We start from the raw sequence: 16117 nt of genomic DNA on the forward strand, positions 1-16117 counted from the left end.
GGGGGCAAGAGATGGAGATGGTGTGAATAACGCCACCTCTTTGAGTAGCCCCGAATAAAAGGACGAAAATAGGTTTAGTTGCAGGGAGGGAAAGAGAGGGATGTGATTAATATGCCTATGGATTTCTCTGTGGGATGACAGCATGTTACAGCATGTTTATGAGGGTTATTTTCAGACGAATGTGGCGTCAGTCCTGTACTGAGTATCATTCGTCGAGTGGGATCATTTGAAGACTTTTCTTTGTGTCGCTCGCCACCCCCACAAAAGCACAAACCAAATGCCATCGCAGGCGTCATAGATGAAATACATCACATTGGGGACAGGTGCAGACTTAAAGGTATAACAAAAGCCCTTGCCACGAATAAAACCAGAAGAATCCAAGGTCAAAAAAACCCTGCATTAATCAAACATGCCATCAGTTCCCTGTTCTCGGGCTACTTTATTTTGGTCTGCAGCCGTAGGAAACTGCATGCGATGACACTACTGACCCAAAAATAATGGATGTAGTATGAATTATGGACGGCTCAGCTTTGAACTGCATGGAAATGTTGCTCAAATATAAATATTTCAGCTAATAGAGGTAGAGCTTTTCTACTGGACTTGTACTCCTCAAACTAACCAAAAAGCCATCGATGAAAGACTTGCATGGCTGACATGGGATGATGGTTTGCTACCAGACCTACCAGACATCTTCAACCTCAACTTGCTTAACCAGAAGGGTACATCTTGACTATGCAGGTCCACCAGACCAGCACAAACAAGGAAATTAATGCTGGGCTATAATGGTCTTCAGAAGGTCACCTAAAAGTCTATAAATCAGGGGTGCCCAATCCTGTTCCTGGAGATCAACTTACTTGCAGAGTTCAGTTCTAACCCTGATCAAATACACCTGTCTGTAATTATTAAGTGCTTCTGAAGATCTTAATTAGCTGTTTCAGGTGTGTTTAAACAGGGTTGTATTGAATTTTGCAGGAAGGTAGATCTCCAGGAACAGGACTGGGAACTCTGTAAGCAGTTGGTAAACTTATGCTGTGTTTTATTTACCTTGGAAGTCAGAGCTTGAAATGATGTCACACCCAAGTTAAGATGACCAGACATGCCACTTCCCGGAGACACTTTCTACCCAGGATTTCTAAATCGTCTAAAATAACCAGGTGTAAGCTGTTTGTGCTGCACAGATTGATCGTTGTAGGACATCAAAGTACTGCGAGAGTGATTTGAAAGCATTAGAAGCTGTCTGCTCCGTATAGCTCTTCCGGTACTAAGATGTCATACAATGATTTAGCGCAAACTGCCAACACCTGGTTGTTTTAGGCAATTTAGAAATCCTGGGCAGAATGTGTCCCCATGTAGGAAGTGGCACGTCTGGTCACATTAACCCAAGTGGACTGTGTTCAAGTCGAGAAGTCAGAAAACCAAGATAGACACGTCCATTGTTAGCAATACCAGTCGATTAAAAACACATAAAAAGCACAGACAATGCCATAGAATCATGTCCAACAAATAGAGGTTGGATAGTACTGTGTGCAGTTAATTGAGACCTAGACAAAAATAAGTGCTAATAATAATAATATGTTTCACTGTTTCACTTCTGTTAATGCTTGGAACAGCCATATTGGATTCTGAAGTTGAAGTTGTAGCGATTCCTCTGAAATCGGAACTCTGACTTGGGAGGGCGTTCCATTTCAATGTTCCTACTGGGAACTCGGAATTTCCAACTTCTGAGGACAAAAGGAACGTGACATTAAACAGGCATCTCCAACCCCACTCCTGGAGAGCTACTGTCCTGGAGAGTTCAGCTCTAACTCCAGTCAAACAAACCTGAACCAGGTAATCAAGGTGTTCGGGGTTACTGGATTAGGTGTGTTGGAACAGGGTTGGAACAGAAGTCTGCAGGATAGTTCAGTTAAAGATTCCTGACTTAAAGGGATATTTCTTCCAAAAAGATAATTCTATCATAATTTAGTGTGCCTCCAGTTGTTCCAAACTCCCTTTTGTTAATCTTCAAAACAAATGGAGAGATGTCTGTCCCTCCATTGAAAGTCCATTCTACCAAATGGATGATTTGGAACATGAGGGTGTTTTTTTTTATTTGTTTGAATTTTTGTGTGAACTAATCCTTTTAGAACAAAACAAAGTTGTGTTATTCATTTAAAAAAAAGGTATTCCAAGGCATTCTGTTAGAAGTTGGGACTTCAGTTTGGTCTTTTTCTGTTTCATCTATCTGTTCCTGTTTTCCCTTATTTGGTTTTGCTCCGGTTCTCGTCATTAGTTCATTATTAGTTAATCATCGTTTAGTCTTATCACCTGTGTTCATCTCATTTGCTAATTAGTTGGTTTGTCTTTAAAAGCCTTCTGTTTCATCGTCCTGTCTACTACATTGTAACATTGATTTGGAATCGTTCTCTGTCGTTGTGCTCCATCATTAAAAGTACTTTTGTTATATATCTGCTTCCTGAATTCCTTGAGACGAAACGTTACACATTCAAAGTAGGATTTAAATTTTAAAAAGCCTTAATTGAATCATGGCTTACAGAGATACAAAACACCACAAACAGACTAAAAAGCCAGACTCGTCAAAGTTATTGTTTTAGGATTAAATGACATGAAGGGAAATCAGTATTTCAGTACTATCAAGAAATGACAGTGTTGTGCTGCTTAGCACTACTGTCCACCTACAAGTGATAAATGTACAGTTCTACCCACTGGAAATCCACTGAACTTCTAGTCTAGCCACTATTAAATACTTCAGAACTTTGAAATAAGTTTGCTTGATTTAAGTAGCAGCCTAAGCAGAACATTTCAGCAATTATTTGTCATTGCCTCTTGCCTCAACTGGACCATTAGTTAAAGGATAATAATGGCATCAGTTTTGGCCTGAGGGTGGTTTTGTGTAGTGTTCAGTGTTGAAGTGGTGAACGCCAGAGCGCTATGATTTCATGCAAAGGTCAAACTCGACTAAATGCTAATTAGCATGAGTCATCATATCCATTCATAGACCTGAACACATTATGCTACGTATGTAAACGCGGCAGGTCGCACTTCCACATTCATTACCGTCAACAGCCTCAAATTACAAGCACAGATTTATTCTTGAACTGTCAGGCATAAGAAAAGGATTCCATACTAATTTGTCTCAGCCAAATGATAATCTTGCAACACAGAGACATGCACGCTCTCCCACACGTACACACCGAATACATCTCAATGCATATCTGTATACCATGCTGTACATCGTTTCACAGAGTGCTTGCAGTTCAAGAATACAGCTGTTCGCTTGAATTCAACATATCTAGTGTTTACCAAACCCTTATCAAGCAGGCTGGCAAACAGCCGTCTTCACTAGAGAAGTTTCACCCTCCATTGGAAGATTTAGGTCACTGGGCTAATATTTGCATAATAAACAGAAGAGGACGTGGAAAAGGATGATAGTGAATGAGAGGGTGTTGAAGGGAGAAAAAAAACAGCTGATGCTTCAGATATGAAGACATGATGCAATAGCAAATAGTTTGATTGTAATGAGATGTCGACCTCAGAAATAAGGTATCATTCTGAAAGACTTGGAGATTCTTCTCTTGTAAACGTGACATTTGAAAAATATGACATTTTCAGGTTGTTCCACAGAAGCAGAATTGAGCTGTTTCAGCTATAATAGACTTTAGTCAGAGTAGCCATTTTAAATTGATAGTTTAAAGCAGTCCATTAAATGTCATGACGTTGTGTATGTGGGATGTTCAAGCTGTTGAAACATGGAAAATACACTACCATTCAAAAGATTGGGAGCAGTACATTTTTTAAAGAAAAATAAATAATACTAAAATTGTATACAAAAATGATATTTATAATGTTGTTATAAACGCTGTTCTTTTAAACTTCCTATTCTTAAAAGAATCCTGAGGTTTTCTATTTTAACCAATTAGTTTTAATGCAATTAGGTGTCACCAATAAATACCCCAAAACAAGAGACTCATGCACTTATTTGTTAAAGATATATTACATAATAGTATTATGTAAATATTTTTATCCTGTCTTGTCATTCCTGTCCAGAGTTTTTTCCTCCTCATTTCTCATTTCCTTTCATTCACAGTCAATATTATTGCACCTCCAAAGTTAGAACACGTCATAAGAAAACATAAAAGAATGCAGAAAAAGATATGAGAATACGGTCGCTCTGTGCAGGAAATTGTCAGGTGCAATCTCTCCACTCGTTTTTTAAAGTCACAATAACATTTCCCCACACACCACCTCAGCACCTGGCAATAAGCAGGTCTGTTTATGACATCAGTAGGAACAGACTCTGCTGATTTGGCGCCACTCTGGCTGTCAATCATACTGCTTCATACTTCTATTAACAGTGCATTCTAAAAAACAATCACTATTATTGTTTAGTACTAAGCACGAGGTGCAATGTATTAAACTTAACTCAGCTCACTGAGTGTGCAACATACATGAATCATGCCGCAAATCCTGCAGTTTGTTGAAGAGAGGTGTGTTATTACATTTTTAATGTAATAGAATTTGACATGTTTGCCTGGTTGGTGGTAAAACATGCAAAAAACATACATTAGAGAAGGGACACAATGTGAGAAATGTGAGGGTAGTCACTGAAATGTCCAAGCAATCATCGCCTTGTCAAAATTACACATATAAAGTACAGGTAAAATTTCAATATTAAGCATTAATATCTTTAAATCTGCTGTGAATGGTTTCAGATTCTGCCCACAATTTGAACAAGAATTCAAATCTAAATAAAAGATTAATCAGACTGTGGCAAGAGTAATGCGCATTACAACAGAAAGAATATGTGAGTAAGTCTGAAAGTAAAACCTCACAACATCCTCTTATTTAGGGGGGAGCAGGCTGACAGGAAGGCTTATATCTATAATTAGATATACATTTGTCTGAGTCTTTTTTAATGCACTACCATTTCACACTGACACACACACACACACTTCTACCTCCACATGCTCTTCTTCTTCTCGATTTTGACAAAACATTTTGTTGTACTTTTCCACAAAGCATGATTCACCCACTGACGTCTCAAAACACTGTGCCGTGTCCCTGAACCTTTTGACGAAATGAAAGCGAGTAACTCTGTTAAACTCGGATGTCAGGCACTGGTTACATGACATACTGTATGCAGGTGAACAAAAAGAAAAAAACTAAATCTTTAGCAGGCCTTAGTGCTTTATTTTAGTTTTTATTCGAAAAAATATGTATTGTTTTAATTTTACATTTTTATGATGTAATTAAATAATATCTTATGCTCAATTCACAAATCCCTAGCAGCTCCCCCATGAAACACCATATTGGGAAACACTGAGCTAGAATATTTGTATTTAAAAAGTGGAAAATGCACAGACATTTTCTTCCAGTAAAATCGACTGAAAATATTAATGGCTCATCCTGCACTTAGGGGCATATCCAAATTTGTGTCCAATCAGATTCTTTCTAGAATGAGAATGCCCCTCTTACCTATATTTAACTAGTAATACCATCTGGCATACACTAAACACTATAGTGGCTTTTTTTTTGCGATAGTTACCAACCCTAACCCTAAATGTCAACGCAAAGATTATCACTGACAACCTTAATTTATGTTGCCAATGTGATGTTGCAAGTCAATATACATAAAGATTGTTTGCAAACACAATGGAAGCTGGCCATTGATATACACTAAAACATTTTTCTCTCAAAAATCGACAAGTGACAAGTAATACATTGAATTAAACATGAAATTTTGAAGTAGAAAACCCGAAACAGTATTTCCAATCATTTTTCTTGAACCTACAATTTTTATTTTTTACAGTCTACTAGTAGAAAATACTTTGGTTATCTCAACATCCAGTAGTTTGCTTGGATTAAACAAGCGTTTTACTGTACCTCTGAATACATCTTCCCTAAACATCAGTCCTGTGATAGTCTACATGGCTAGATGTCTTCATGTATACATTAGTGTATAAATCGTGTGACAACCACAAACAATAGCTATCCTAGCCACTTAGACATGCCTCATTTCACCTTCCCCATCGCCACCGCGACTCATCGCCTTTTTGGAGGGGCAACATCTATGTCACCCACCAACACAAACACACACACACCTGCTGTTGCAGCCTGAAGGAGAAGGGTTAAATCCCCCCACCCTTATATACACAAACAAACACAACACTTGTACAAACGGCCCACTCGCATACTCGCACACTCCCACCCCCCCAACCCCAGTCCTACACCAACAGTCAGTTGTTAGTTAGGGGGAGGGGGTGTGAAGGGGAGAGGCTAGCGGAGGTCTTTGTGAAAGCGAGAAAGAGAGAGAGGAACAGAGCGTTCTATTTCTCATAGATGAGCAGCTGCTAGGCAGGACTGTCTTGAAAGCAGAGAGACAGTGAGAGAGACCATTTGATGCCTGAATGTGAGTGAGCGAGTGAGGGAGAGAGAGAGAGACGCACACACTCGGCGTGAGCTTGTGGTTTAAGCAGACACTAGCCGTGCGTTTAGGGAAACCCACAGTCTCAGCTCACTGGGATAAAGGAGTGTTGTTTCTGGCCCTGCTCTTTTCCCCCTTTTTTTATTCTGTTTTATTTTATTCCCTCCATCATTTCTCTTCTTCCTTTTGCCTGCGGAAAGAGCTGGACCACTGTTACCTCCCTGAAACACGCCAAGCCGGTAAGCGGGCACGCTAACTATTTCTGTTTCCTGCTTTTTTTGTATGTCAGCCTTGTTGTATCTCATTTCTGCTTCATTCATTCTAATTGCTTGGGTAGAGAGAGAGGCTAGCGCGATACCTAGGTGATGCTGTACCGGCATCCGTCGCAGCCGGCTGGGTGCAGAAGAAGAAAAAGCAAGGGATTGGAGGAGAGAGGGAAAGGGGTGTTCTACTTTCTCAACCCCACAATCGGTCAACTGGGGCTCGTCCTCTTTCACTGCAGCACATGGCAGCCTATACACACACACACTGACACACAACACTCCAGTAGCATTACACGTTCTGTAAAACTAACCGTCTGCTTTAGTGAAGCTAATTAACGCACCTATTAGCCTAATCAATACACATCCTCTCACATTAACTGAGGCCAGTGGTGCATAAGGAGGCGTTATGGGCAAATAGTCAGGGGCGCTTTTATAGGTGCACTGTACAAGCGTTTTCTTTCCCTTTAAGCGAAGTGATAGCTTGATCTTTATAGAAATTATACTTTATTCCCCGGAGACATTTGCACAGGCATTCAGTGCAAACCAGAAACCACACAGGGCTAATTAGGCTGCATGCGGTTGTATGTGTGCATGCTTGTGCATTGTTGTAGCTAAAAACATGTAGCATGCGAAGGGCTGAGAGAAATGAATGAAACCATGAATGGAGAGACGAACCACTCCTTTTTTCGATCCTCACTCGCTCTCATGTACATGGGAGAGGAAATTCACACCTGAGGGGGGAAGAGAGAGGTGGATGTATGAATGAAGCCCTAAAATATGGAGTCTGGTCATACATGTCAGGATATGAATGCTTTTGGTTGGCAGACCCCTAACATGTCGGGAAAAGTCTGCCTAGGTGGCTACAAAATCAGTCATTTACTGGTAATGAATTTGCGAGGGTGGTGAGTTTTCGTTTTTAGTCATTATGTAAAATCACTGTTCCTGGCACAGGTACAAAAGACAACAAATTTGACGCGTAACCTACTCAAAATGAATGCAAATAAATGCAGCTGACTGCAAATATAAATATAATATATATATATATATATATATATATATATATATATATATATATATATATATATATATATATATATATTACTACTAGAAATGATCTAAAATGCTGTTTAAACAAAAAAGTTTAGAATTTGACCATCAAATTATTATATACCTCATTGCTTGGTGTCAGCACCATTTACACATTAGTTTATCACAAATATATGCTTTACCTTTATATATAATCAATCTGAGGCTGAAAATGTATTTACTTGTGCATGTCTGTTGCTAGGACACTCCCTTTGAACATTTTATACGAGGCCTCTGATTGGCTGCAGCCAATGATGCAAGTTTCTCACCCCAAATCTTTCCCCTTCGCCCATGGAAACATGCCTGTCTGCATTTCTTCCTTTCCATTTCTCTACCTCCATGTCAGAGACCGTCTGAACCTAGTCTCCATCATACATCTCTCTATCTCTTCTTTGTTACAATTAGACTAGATGGATAGTGCCGACTGGTTTTTCTTTGTTGTCTTCCCGTTTCAGATAAATTGTATAAAAAAAATCTACTGGCAGTAAGAAAGAAAAATAATTAAAGCTTACAGTATCTATTCATTCTCAACTTTCTGCTCTCTGCTGATTTGTGATTTCTGGTCCTGTGCTGGTGGCAATGACTCTGACCCCCACCTTCCACATGAGCATTATATATATGTGCTGTACTGTAAGTGGGTCAGGGCAAAGAGTGTGGCATGTCATGTGTGTCTCAGAGAAGTGGCCTGAAGCTGGACAGTCATAGAGCGTGGGAATCAGGAGAGGAGGGGGCTGAAATGTCTTTGCTAACCTTGGGACAAGCTTCCACCATCACCGCTGCAGCTTGACCAATACGTACATTAAAATGCATATGTATCAAGCTCAAGGGCTGAATAATGTGCAGAACACCAAGAACTTTCTTTTTTGATACTTAAAGGGGCAGTTCACCCAAAAATGAAAATTGTGACATCTTTTATATTGTTTACCCTCAAGTCACTCCCAGGGGCGCTTCTAGCATTTCATCAGTACTGTGGCACAGGCCCCCATATTTTCTGCCCATATTCTCAAATGGGCAGAAAATAAAGTCTGCCCGTATTTTCAAAATCTTAATAAATGTTGTTTTGCATACAAATGGATCTAAATGGTCTATACCTGCGGTACAGTGTCGTTTGGAAGAGCTGCTTCGTCAAACAATACATTTGCAAGTTTTGCTTTCTACAATGGAAAAAAAAAATGTTTGAGTAAATGAATGAATCCAAACAATTTCAGACCTTTTTGCAAACTTGTTTAACCAATTTGATCAACAGAGTGAGTCATTTGCGAATCTGACATTACTAGTTCTGATTCTAAATCGCTAAATACTATTATAATATTATAAGAAAAAATATTCTCAGGTCAGTATACAATAATCTTTATTGACATATAAAGATTTATTAGTTTTCTGGGCACAGCAGTACTTTAATAGGGTGTAGTGATGTTCCTAGTCGCTCCACATTTTCATGACATTTTATTTTCTGCAAAACACGAGAAGATATTTTCAAGAATGTTTGAGCTCAGACAACCATTGACTTTCATTTTATGGACGAAACCACATTTTTCAAAATATCTGCTTTGTGTATAACACATGACTTGAAAGGAACACCTTGCTCTGCGATCTTCAGCTTGGTGCCGTTTATCTCCATGAGAATGCTGATATCTTTTATAAGAGGCGTAATGGATTAAATTTGAAACCTCAGTAAAACGCAAGGCTAATTTTAAACGACCTGATAATACTAATGAATCAAATCTAACCAAATCCAGTCAAATGATAACCTGTGAGCTATGAAATAGCTGGATTAATGTCTACACCACTAACTTAAGTTCAAAAGACATTTCAAATCAAACGATGAGGGATTACAGAGCCATTGTAAAGTGTAAAGACACACATACTATTTTTAATAGCTTGTCTGATCCCCACTTAAAATCCCACTATACTTTCACTTTAATGACTTACAGGAATAATATCACAAATTTTGGCAATGGATTTTATGGCATATTAATGAAGTTTCAAAAGGAAGCTTAAAAATTTGTCTCGCTAAACGAGGTCAGGCTTTTTAATCAAACTTTCTTTAACGCCTATAATTAATTGAATGAATTTGCAACTTCATTTACCCTTAATGTGTTTTAAATTAAACTCCATTTTCTTATGTACATACAAAAAGTAGCTACACAATATGTACATCGCTCAAAACGGCTGTTATAGGAAATGGTTACAGATACTATATTAGGTCACGGTGACCTGTGTCCACATTTTGATTTCCTACAGGCCTGAGGCGAGGGCAACGGCTGAGACAGCGCTATGTGAGACGGTATGTCTATCTGCATCCATAGCATGTAGAGGCCAGACACTTTACACTGCTGCAGACTCACAGATCTCTTTCAGAAGGGCATGATGTGTCTAGATGACAGTGGATAGTCTCCTTGAGACCATTTTATGCTTTTGCATGCATTTTATGATCAGTGCGTCACCACATTCAGAAATATGAGAGATTCGCAGAGGTATTGTTTGTCCAAAGTCGTCAAAATGTCCATTGTCCAAAAAATTGAAAGTGGAACAATATTGCATAAATTCTAATACTGAAAGCTTCAACTATGTAGCTTCATTTAACAAACAGAATAGCAAAAATGACTGTTTTCAGACAGGTTTTCCCAAAAGGCTCTACTGGGACATTGAGAACCAGACCACAGTAGGATAAAAACAAGAAAGACTTAAACTTTTTATTTGGCAGACAGGCTCTGTGAAGGAGAGGCAAAGTGAGTAATGGTGGAGCTGATACCCGGGTTCTCGTCTCCTCTTATCTGTCTATCTGCCCTGCAAAATCAGGCCAGCGAGAGCAGGAAAGTTGCTGCCAAACTTCCAATCAGAAGCTTGAGGAGCAACTTAACACAAATCCAAATATCCTCACTCCAAAGACACAAGTTTTTAAACTGGGTCATGTTGAAATTTCCATTAGTTATGGGTATCAAAAACCTCCTTGTGATTGAGCTGTGCATCCAACCACTCTTTTTCGGAGTACATCACATGCCCTCACTTAAAAAAAAACATGAACAAAACTACCCAAGATCAATATATGACCTAGATGGCATAAAATGAGATGGCACAAAATAATAATGTGAAGAGTGCATCTTCAAGCAAATTCATCTGAGAATTACTACTTTATGATTCATATTTCTTCTGTTTTGAATATTGCAAAAACCTTTTGATGAGAGCTCATGGCAACCCTGATATAAGGACCCACATTGCTGGTAACTATCATGTTTTTTGGATGCTGGTCTTCAGGACGAGATGCTAGTGTGCAAGACGTTTTCAGTCCACCAGCTAGACCGACCAGCATAACAGTTTGGAGCACTGGAAATTCATGTTGGTCTTTCCAGAATGGTTCTGAATTAAGACATCAGACAAACACGTGTGATTTGAGCATTATTCCAAGGAGAAGTGTTTTTGCTATATTTAGCACCTGGTTTTTGCTCCCTGACCTTGAGCAGGTGTGTTCCACACGGGGAGTGAAAAAGCCAGAGAAATGGGTGAAACAGACACAAACTGGCAGGTAGACCGTAGTGCAATGTGGTTTTCTTGATGACCTTTCAGAATGGCTCATTCACACCAATGGCTGTAGCGTCTTTTGTTTTCCCATCAGAAAGGGGGGAGTACCACAATACATGGGGCATGAGCCTTTGTGCAAATGGTCACTCTCTTGATGCTTTCTGGTGTTTTGCTGACAAAACTGCTACTAAACCCATCATATACTCTCAGGGGATGTTCTGGTTTTTAAAAACAAGAGATAAAAATGAGCCTGAGGGTAGAATTTGGTTATTATGGATCTGGATATTGCTGTTGTATTTCTATTAAGGAGACAATGAAGCAAAACAGTGGAATCAAAAATCCATTTATCCATTCCTGACAGTTCATTTGATGCTTGCTCATTGTTTTGCATTGTGTTTTGCTAATAAGGTCCTTAAAATGTAGTTCTTTGGAACATTCCCAAATCTAAAGCTTCATTTTGTGCTACAATTAATTCCACTCATCAAAAGGAATGAGCAAAAACGATGAGAGATTCTCTGCGATCAAGACTTTTGTCTCTTGTCAGCCCTTGAGCAAAGGCACACAATGCTAATTTGCAATGTGCAAATTGCAATGTGCGCTATTCTCCGGTCTCAGCCTTTTTTCTTCCAGCGCCGTGGATGGAGAGAGCATGGGGGAGGGGTGGCGGTGGAGAATTGTTCCCTTCTTTCTCTCTCCTCTTCCCGCTTCCTGCACTAGCATGTTTTGCTATTCTCTTATATTGGTGTAGGTGACAAGTGGCCGATGATGGCCGAGCATCCTCAACCCTGTCAGCTGTAGCATTGGATTTCCATTCATTCTCTTCATCCGCCGCTGACGCTGCCATCTCCCATCAAGCCCAGAGGCGAGCCCACTGTCAATACCCATTTCTCTTTGAGGACCTGCCATGCTAGGCTAATGCTATCTCCACACACTGTAGAAGCTATAATGATGCTCATTTAAAAAGTTGGACATGTCAGGAAGTGAGAGGGATAGGCAGAGTGAAAAAGAAAGGAGAAATCATCACTAATATTATTCCCTGACTTCCCTTGTGAAATAGAAGTACACTTAAGCATACAGTACTTTTAATTGGATGCTTTTGGACACTTACTTGTATGTTTATTGTAATTAAATGAAAATTTCAGTAACACTTTAGTATAGGGACCAATTCTCACTATTAACGAGTTGCTTCTGCATGACCATAATTCAACATCCCCAATCCTACCCAACTACCTTACTAACTATTAATAAGCAGCAAATTAGGAGTTTGTCCAAAATGTTTTGTTTAAATGCAAATTATTAAATGCAATCAGCCTTAGAATGTTTTTCTCACCCACTCTAAGAGGATTGCTTAATTGTAATTTCATAATTCTACTGTATTTAAAATATGGCAACGTTTACAGTTGAATGTACCGACAAGAATTTATGGTAAACTAAAATATACTTAATTGCCATTTCTAGTGAAACTTGTATATTGTTTATTTAAATATATTTTAATTACACATTTGAAATGATTAAGTTGCAATTAAGTACATTTAAAATATATTAACTTTAAATATAATATTGACTATCACTGATAAAATTATAATTAAGTACTTTACATGGGCTTAAGTATGTTAGTCAACAAATCAAATTAAATGTAGTAACGTACTTCAAAATAAACATCAAAGTAAAACTTTTAAATTGACATTAATACAAAAGTCTACACTTAAGTGGTATTTTATTTCATTAATATATATTTGCTTATACAGTATTGTAAAAATATCATTCTTTTTCACAAGAGTTTCTCTGCCTGAGAATAAAGAGTTTAAGAAAACATGACAATAAAACTGAAAAAGCTTTTTACTTTTTGTTCATTTCTCTCCACGATCCATACACACTTTCATTATTCTAATAAATATATCAGTCTGAAAGTTCTTTCAAAACATGTTTGTATGTTTTAAGTATATTAAAGAGCCATTTTTGATAAAGACAGGTAAAATTATGTGGACTAGTTTATCCCATATATAATTAAAATCATAAATAAAAGACGCCCCCTTCTAAAGGCACATTCTGATCAAACGGGTGACTCATTCAAGGTTAATAATGTGTTGGCTTGGAGGCTTTTACTGTAGTTTGACTCTAATTTGCAAACAGTATTTTCACATACTTAATTCACCTATTCACATTAAGCCTGAATGTTCATTGTGACAATATTTTGAATAGAAAAATTGGACCTATTCACGCATTTACATTTATTCATTTGGTAGACGCTTTTATTCAAAGAGACTTACAAATGAGGAACATCAGAAACAATTTATAGAGCCTATAATATTTGCAGAACACAATGCTTGACCAATGTGTTTTTACAATTTATGTGCATAAATTATACCTTTTTGAGTACAACAGCTTGTTGGGTTAGTACCCTTAAAGGGGCAATGTTGTGTCTTTTTTAACCCTAAAAAGCTCATAGTAGTTCTTCAAGATTACATCTTACCCTAAAGTACAAGAATGCAAAAATGTTGTTACTTTAAGGGAACTACCCCTGTGGCTAGTTGTTATACTCCTAATTTTGCACATTTAATTTCTGAGCAGTTTGTTTAAAAACTGAACAATAAATGACATTTCAGTTTTTCTGGTCATGTTTCATGAGCTGCTGTGTTGGTGACTCTAAAACAGAAATGTATTTTCTTAAAAATAAATAAATAAATAAATGTGGCGTTAGTGCAAATGGAACTATAAACGGGCCAAAACAACTTTAAGAGCCTTCTATAAAGAGTGAATGCAGAAGAGAACATCTGTTCCAGTTTCTCAGAGAGCTCTTTATTGTAATGCAAGTCCTTTATCTAAAGTCCTTTTGAAGTGACTGCGACCTGCCGCAGCATTGTTAGGATGTTGCTGGCAAAGGTCAAAGTTCATTAAGAAATGCTTGACCTTGTGTTTTGTTCGCTGTGACATGAACATCAGTCAGACCTATATTGTACAAATCATTACAACTTTATCCTTTGACATTTAAACACTCTTTTTCTTCTGGGGGTGGACAGGCTTGATCTATGCACTAGGTACGCTCATTTCTTGGTCCCTGGTGACCCTGGATGACCCTGTCCTCTGAACGGTCAATAAGTCTGAAGTCTCTTAACGCTGCAGTGAATTCAATTGGAGGTCATATTTTGCTGGACTATACTGAAACTCCACAACATGCATCCAACCCTATAAATATTGCTTGTGACTTTTGAAGAAAAACATTATCCATTCAGGGGCGTAGTTTCGTGTTACATGTCCCCTACGTATTCTACGCCCATTTGTCTCTGTGTATTTTAACATCTAAAATGGTCACACTTCAGTGGAATTACAGTAAAACTTATCCTGAGTCTGTTTACGTCATGTTAGTGTGGTAAATGATCCCCAGATGTTATTCTAAATGAAGAAGGACCATATCAGTCATAAAGTCACTGCAGTGAGCAGATCGCTTTGTGTGCTGCATGATGCTGCACACTGCCTCAGATTTATGAGGGACACTGCCGCATAATGCATTGAGCTAACTGTTAACATGCCTCCTTATTTGGAGGGTGATACTGGGTGTGTGTGATGATTGATTGGAGGCTGGCCGTGCCACTCAAGAAATGAATCAGATTGTGACCTGTCGAATGTATCCCATGAATCCCTCCCCAGAGGTTTATCACTATATTGTCTGCCTGACTGACTGCTTTAAAACAAGCCACTGTATGTATAGCACATCCATAACCCAATATTAAGATTTGTGATCAAATTAACAAAGACTTATGTTTTGCCAAAAGAAAATAAGTACTGCTAGCCTATAGAACCATTATATATATTTTCTTCATTCTGACACATTTCTTTCAAATTACTTAATTAGTCCTATGATTCTCAATTTTTAATGAGAATTTTAAAAACGGGTGCTTCACAGTTTGTATAATATGTATTTTTGCATTAATGGGTTGCACTAATCTTGTTCTCAGAAATGAGTAAAATTTGTGTTCTTTTTTTTTACATTAATTTATTACATTAATGAGGATTTGATGAAGTTTGCATAGTGGTCATGAAAATAATATCATTAATAATTTTTTTTTAAAAATCCTAAAAGGTTTAATATCTCTAAGCAAAATTACAAAACATATGGAAAGATTTTGGCTGGAAAAATGCGATGCCATGTTGTTCTGAGCCTTTTTTCTGAAATATGTTAATCTGACCATCTCTTTATTTCTCCTTCTTTCTCTCAGGTAGCGGAGGCTGGTGCTGTGATACTGCGGGAGAAACATACAGGCTCTCATTTGATGCAGTGAAGTGCTCTGTGAGGAAAATCGCAAGCAAAGGTATGGACCAAAAACAACACGTCCCTATTCATCAAGCCATATGGCACCATGTGTGAGAAAAAGATGTGAAAATACAAGGCAAAAAAAAGTGTTTGAAAGCAACTGCATTCTGTCTGCCCACTTTGTGATGGCGCAGATTTTCTCATCGGTTTCAGCAGAAACAGCAAAGTCACAACTCCAATCAAAAATAGCCTATGAACAGATGCCATGCAGAAATATTTATAGATATTATTTTCCATCTTTGAATCCATGCTTATTTAGTGCAGTCCGCCATTCATCTCTTTATGCAGTAATGAAACCAACAGATATTTGAGACAAAAGCTTTAGTGTTAAAGTTATGCAACATCCTGGATGTGACATTACAATAAATATGCATTTCCTTGGTCAGGTCTGGAGTAGGCTGAGCGGATCAGAAAGGGACAATGTGATATTGCTGTGTAAGCACAAGTTTTTGCTCTAGTTTCTGTCTCAAACAGTTGTGATCCATTTTTGGTCGGCCCAACAAGCTGCCA

The 16117-nt window shown here is 38.1% G+C and overlaps 1 protein-coding gene across 1 annotated transcript in view; it reads left to right on the forward strand.

The window, feature by feature from the left end:
• Positions 1 to 6415: 6415 nt before the first annotated feature.
• The window catches only part of LOC306885473 (CYFIP-related Rac1 interactor A-like), a 32984-nt gene continuing 23282 nt past the window's right edge, over positions 6416 to 16117 (forward strand). The window contains exons 1-2 of the mRNA XM_079442016.1: positions 6416 to 6663; positions 15513 to 15605. The gene's annotated coding sequence lies outside the window, so the exon portion shown is untranslated. The remainder of the gene's footprint in view (positions 6664 to 15512; positions 15606 to 16117) is intronic.

This window comes from Barbus barbus (assembly GCF_936440315.1).
Source record: "Barbus barbus genome assembly, chromosome: 19".
NCBI lineage: Eukaryota > Metazoa > Chordata > Actinopteri > Cypriniformes > Cyprinidae > Barbus > Barbus barbus.